The sequence below is a fragment of the Artibeus jamaicensis genome, unplaced genomic scaffold (genome assembly GCF_021234435.1).
Source record: "Artibeus jamaicensis isolate MK-2021 breed Jamaican fruit bat unplaced genomic scaffold, CSHL_Jam_final contig_477, whole genome shotgun sequence".
Classification (NCBI taxonomy): Eukaryota; Metazoa; Chordata; class Mammalia; order Chiroptera; family Phyllostomidae; genus Artibeus; species Artibeus jamaicensis.
The window spans coordinates 7227619-7234144 of record NW_026521854.1 but is presented as its reverse complement, the minus strand read 5'-3'; positions in this window follow the sequence as shown (position 1 = coordinate 7234144).

Genomic DNA, 6526 nt, shown 5'->3' with positions numbered 1-6526 from the left:
AAAGTGTAAGATAATAAAACTTTGTGGAAAAACTAATTATAATGGGAAAAGTCAGCCCCTGAGAGCCCCTGGCCCTGGACAATCCCCAGTGGCTCCCCACCCCCATCTTTGCTAATCATACTTACTGGCCATGGGAACACTTCAACAGTTGCTTGACCACTCAACAGTCTGGGAACTTGGTCCCTGTAGATCATCACCCAGCGGCATATTATTCTGGGAATGGGCTAAGTGGTTCAGTTTTGCTGTCCTAGGCAATGCCCCTGCAGAAGCAGGGCCTGGATCTTTTTTTCATGTTCTAGGAATGCCTTCTAGGGTAACTAGCTGGGTGGTGCTGTCCCTTTATTTGGAGCTGGGTAGCTTCTCTGGAGTAGTGCTGAGTCAAGAGTGGCCCCCTCCTCTCATCACCCATGTCCAACTTGCACTGGGCCCCACCCACATTCCCTCCCCAAGAAGGTAAGTGAATAGGCCACACCAGGGATCGAGAACTATAAACTAGGGTGATGTGCACAGAGAAGGGATGACTCTAGACAGGAGGTGACGTTGGACCGTGCTCTGAAATGCAATAGGGGTTGAGGAGAGCCAGAGAAGGGCAATCCTAGCAGAAGAGCAGATGCAAAGACCCTGAAGCCGGGCAGGTTAGGACAGATGCTGGGCATGGCCAGAGCATAGTGAACGGTGCAGGGAGACAGCTGGAGCCCTAGGGTAAATGGGAGGGAGAGCCACACTATATGGGACTTACAGGAGGGGGCAATTCAGAGTCCCCTTGGTTCAAGGAGAGTCGTTTATGTAGGGTAGGGACCTGACTAGTCACATGACAACAGAATTTTGTGGCTGTATCATGGAGAAGGGACTGTGGGGACACAGTGGGGACAACAGCTGCTGGATTGGGAGGAGAATGCTGAGGGCTACACATGGCAATTGTGGGGGTTCAAGGTTGGGGGACCCCTCAAAATGTGTACTTTGTGGTTGCTGACTTCCTGTTGTTCTTCATGATGTCTGACTAAGCATGGGCCTCAGCCTGTCCACGTAGGGTGGTAGTCACCCCCTTGGAGGTGCTGGGAGGGTATCAACAGTACATGCAGCCCTCCCTTTCTGCCTCCACACTGCAGACCCCCACTCCTCACCCCCTTTGTTCTTTTTCCCTATATACATGGTCATGGTCACAGTGGCAGGGCCCTCTGAGCGTGTCTCACACTCACATAGGAGGGGTTGCATTCCCAGTGGCCCCCCCATGCCCCTCTAGAGGTTCCAGTCCTTCAGCCCCGCCTTCCTGGATTCCCCGTGCTTTCAAATCCCAGCTGCAGGACCCCACCCAGAAGTGCATAACCGTTCTTGAAGTTCTCCATATCGGTTGGGGAGGTGGTTTGGAGGGGGAGGGCTATTTTTGAATGAATGAAAGGAAAGAAGGGATACAACAAAAAGATGGAGGGTTGTAGAAAAAGCCTTCTTGCTCCCAAAAGGAAACCCCCCTCTCCTCAGGCCAAAGCAGAAAGTGGGTGAGATCAGAGGCGGATTGGGCAGGGTCAGGGGACAACCTGGGGAGAACTCTATGGTCTGGAGGGCACCTCACTTCTTGGGGGTGAGGAGCTGGAGGACAATAAAACGTATCCGGCAGCCCCACAGACTCCCTAGAGCGGGAAGTACCACAGAGGTAGGCGCTGTCCAGTTGCTGAAGTGTAACAGAGCAGCCTAAGCAAGACCAAGGCCATCACAGGGGCTGAACCCTGGGCTCTCCCTGCCCCATCCTCTTGCGACCCAGAATGTGGGAGCTGCATTATTCTAATTTGGCAGAGTGACCTTCGCAATCTGCTGCCCATGCCTCTGCCATTCACGCTCAGCAGGGTACCCCAATAATGAGGGGAGAGAAGAGATGTTGCAGCCCAACAATGGCATAGAGAAGTTCTGTGGTTTGCTTTCTGCCCACCTGAGTTGTCCCCACCTTCGCTGGGTCCTTTGATCCTGGGCAACCTCACTTACTGCCTCCAGGTTCCCACTGGACCCCCGTCCCCCGGCAACACAGCCTGCTCAGGGTGGGGCTGGGTGCTTAATTGCCTTCCCCAGCTCCCTGGCTCCAGTTCTTTCCGAGCACTGAAAAGCAATCCCCAGAGTGAGGAGGGCAGCAGTAATCTGTGCTGCTGGGGCGCCGGGTCATGGTCGGGGGTACCCCCTTTCTGGATCTCAGGTCCCCATCTGCGGAAGGAGTGCTTTGGTCCAGAAGAGGCGGAAGATCCCTCCAGCTCTTGGAGCGTTCTCTGAGGTTGGCAGGCACGCTCCTGTGAGGAGGGGACTTGCTGGAGATTCAGAGGGGGATCCCCACAAAGCAGTATGGCAGGGAGGGGGTCAAGCTGTGGCTTCTCCCTGCGCGGGGTGGCGGGGCGGGGCCCGGGCCACGGGGAGGGGGCGCTCTGCGGCGGCGCACACACCCTCTGGCTCGCACGCCCTTGCCCTGCCGTGCACTTGCCTTGGAGCTCGGGCCAGGCGCGGGGCTCCGGCTGCAGCGGCTGTCTCCAGACAGTGAGTAGGCAGTGGGAGGGGGTGTTCCGGGTGTTCTGGGGGTCCGGGGGTGGAGGTCCCAGTAGAGTCCCCGTGTCTGTGGTGGGCATATCAGTGGGGGGAGGGCATGCCCAACTCAGGGAATTCAAAGGGGGACCTGTGGGAGGAAAAGAAACCCCTTCCATATTCCCAAATACCAAACCCGAGTGAGCTCCAGATGCCCCATACCCCTGTGAGGAGGGAGCTCCTGTTCCTGCAATTTGGGGTGCAGAAACATCTCCCACGATGTTGAAGGTGGGGACTTGAGGACCTCCCTCACAGCCTTCAGTTGGGGTAGTGGGAGAGGAAAGGATTGGCCCCATTGCCCCCTTTCCGCCCCACCCCCAGTCATTTCCGTCTCTCTCTCCCAGTGTGGTGGGATTCCCCGCCCCAGGCAGAGTGGTTGGGAATCCCCCACCTGCCAGCCTTTTGTGCTTGGGAGCTTGATGCTCAGTCTCTTCCCTAAGCTTCTTCCCTCTCCCTTTCTAAAACCCCCATGGACAGGGAGATGGGCCAAGGCCCAAAGAGGGTTAGCACTTACCCAAGGTCACCCAGAGGGGCAGGGGCTGAGCTGGGTTTGTGGCTGACTCACTAACCCCAGAACAGAGCCTGGTATCAGCATTAGGGTTTTCTGCTCCCTGCATTGAACTGCAGGTGCGAGGACCCTGTCTGGGGCCCCAGAACTGTGGGGGTACAGTATTCCTCTCCCCGCAAGTCTCTACACCTTGCTGGAGCCTCAAACAGGACTGAGTGGAGAAGCCCCTGCCTGGCTCCCTCCTCTGGGCTCCCAGGTCTCTAGTTCCCCCTGCCACCTCCAACCCCATCCTCAGGCTGCCAACCACAAAAGAAATCTAGGGGGCAGGGAGTATTCCAGATTGGTGAGCCAGAGCACCATAAACTGGTGGAATAATCTTTGCTCTGATGCACCTGTCCAGTAGATGACCTTGGTCCCCCACCCTCCCAGGGTCAGCTCCAAGTTCCATCTAGCTGGGCCCTATGGCAACCCCTGCAGGGTTGGCCATTGGCCATGCAGGTGGCCAATGGCCCCACCCCAGACCCCCTGCAAGAAAAAGGGCAACTGGAACATTCACAGCCACCTGGGTTTCCCCTTTAATCCCATTCTGAGGTTTTGCTGTGTGCCCCTACAGCTTCCCACCATGGGGCTGCTCTGTGCCCCCTTCTTCCCTGTCCTCCAGGATGAGTACTGGGTGCCCATCTGGGGACTTGGAAGACCATCCTGTACAGACAGAGGGAATATGCCACGAGGGAGCTACAGGCCACAGAACAGCAGTAGACGGGGGAAAGATTTGGAGGTGGCCAAGAATAGAGCTGGTCGACACCTCCATCCTCACACCAGCCTGTTCCAACCTGACCCACCGATACCTCCCCATGAAGAAGGAATTGGGAGAAGGACAGGGAACAGTATGGGGAAAGGCAGATAGGGCCTTCGAAGTGCGGCGTCCAATGGAAGAAGGCGGAGCCTCCAGGGAGGGGGCGTGGCATGGGGAAAGGTATATGCAGGGTCTCCGAGGAGGAAACAGGGCCCCACTGGATGGACAATGCCACCAACCTAAGCTTCCTTAGAACTTACAGCATGACTTAGAATTTTTCAGAGCTCATGTCTGCTGTAAAGGCTATTGCAGTGTGGAAGCTGTTTTCACCCCACCCTCCTGGGGCCCTGCCTTCACCCTGTGTCCTCATCTGGTCCTTACAGGTCAAAGGGAAAAGAAGGGCAGCCACAGCCCCCCGCCAGCCAAGTGGTAACCCAGCAGGACTGAAAGAGACGGGCCCTTTGGTGGTGGCTCACAGGGAGACCCCTGCACCCCAGGGTGAGTGGATCCCAGACTCAGATCACCTTTGGGGGTAGGTGTGGCCCAGGGACTGGATAGAAAAATGATGACTTAAGAAAAAGAGCCAACCTTTGAAGAAATACTAATAATATAATGACGATGATGATGATGACTGCTTTCTAGAGCCCCCCACTGAATCACTGTCTACTTCCTCTGGTCACTGGTGGTGGGGAATCTGCTCAGAGAGACTAGATGACCTGTCCAGTGTCACACAGCCAGAGGGGGGCTGAACCAGGTTGGAAAGACCTGACCCCCACAGTCTTCCCCACCCAGTTTCTGTGGCCTCACTCCCTGGAGACAGCTTTAAGGGAGCAACTCCTTTGCGCCTTCTTTTCCTGAATGGACAAGACAGCCCAGGACAGGGCTCCATGGCTATGGCAGGGGCTCCTTGACCTCAGAAGCTTTGAGGGGGCTCTGGGCTCGTGACAGATCTGGTTTCCTGCCTGCCTGTCACACCAGGCTCCCACCACTTCTTCCAGATCAGGGACTGAGGGCTCAGTGGGCTGCCAGTGGGGAGAACCAGCGGGTGCTGGGTGCAGCCCCTCCCAAACCTCTCCCTTGCCTCATTTCCTCAGTGAATCATCTGCAAGGACCAGTTGCATTTATTTTTTGATCAAGATCTTTTCTTGCCCACCGGCCTGAAACCATAGTTTGGGTCTTTCTGTGCCTTTGTTACTGCAGCATCCCTGCCTCAGTGGCATGAGTTTTGCATCCCACTGAGAAGGCGCTCGATAAATGCCGATAGAATGACGGAAGCTTCTCCGAGTCCCTGAATCTGGACGGAAGCTTCTCCGAGTCCCTGAATCTGGAAAGCCCGAGATCGAGCCTTCTGGGATGCTTGCCCCTGTTCCCCATCCTGCCCCAACCACTCCCAGGACCCTAGGGGGCTTAACCCTCCGTGACTGCTTTGCTCAGAGTCCTTCCTCACACAGCCCCGCTGATGTGACCCCTCCCCCCTCTGACACTTCACTCCATTTACCCCCCTTCCCTCTTGCCCCACTAGTCTCCTTCTCTTCCTCCCGATTGCCCTCCCTGGTCCCACCTCAGGGCCTATGCCCTCGAAATGCCCTCTGCCAGGTGCACCCTTCTCCCACCTCTTCCAAGACCGCTCTTGGGCGCTTTTAAATACTTCCTCTTCTGAGAGGCCTCCCCTGACCACCCTAGTTAAAGTCTCTCCATCCCCATTCCTAGTTTTCTCAACTTCATTGAATCTTTTCCCAATACTTTTGCTTTATCTAAAATTCTGATTGCCCCTTTATTTGGAGAAGGTCATTCTCTTCTAGAAGTTCAGCTCCAAGATGGACAGGTTTGTATCTGTCTGAGACTGGGTGTTCCCAGCATTAGATAGACTCAGAGAAGGGGCTCCGTGGGTACGTGGGTAAATGCATGAATGAATGAATGAATCAATGCATAGATATGTTCTCCACTCTCCCATCCCACACTCACAGGGGACTCAGCCTTTGTCCAGGTAGGCACTAGTTAGACCCAGGATGGGCTGATATTGCTGTGGATGCACAGCTGCGGGTGTTGGCGGGGGGTGGCCAGTCCACCCCTGCTCAGGTGGCTGCCTCTGGGTCCCTCAGCTCCTGTGAAGCTCTCCCAGCTCTCCTGCACCCACACTCTGGAGGAGGGGCTCCCTGTTCAGCCACTAGCCTCTCCTCTGCCCAGTCTGTAGGCTGTTTGCTGGGGGCATGAATCCTGGGGTACCCAGCCGTACTCCCTCCCACCAACCATGGGCTGAGGAGTTCTGCCTGCACTGGAGACCCAGGTGGCCCCCACCAACTGCCTCATCTGCATCCATCCCCGACTTGGGTCCACCACTGGCAGCCTTGTCTCCGGGAGCTGAGGTCCAAGCAGGAAGCAGGCAGCGGGCAGACTTGGGCAGGACGTGGTCAGTCACCAATTCTGCCATCCTAAGTCCAGCCCTTGAAGGGGGTCCCTGATCCCTCAGGTCAGGCAAGCCCAAAGAAGAAAAGGGGTCTTTCCTAAGGAAGGCCCTGAAGAGGCCTCTGGGGGTGATGGCTGTTGTTTCCGTGAATTTCTGGTTGTTTGCATGTTGGACTTGAATTCGGAAAGTGTCAGCTGCTGCAGGGCCCTTACCGCAGCCTGTGCAGTTCGGAGCTAGCCAGTGAATGGGTTCGGTA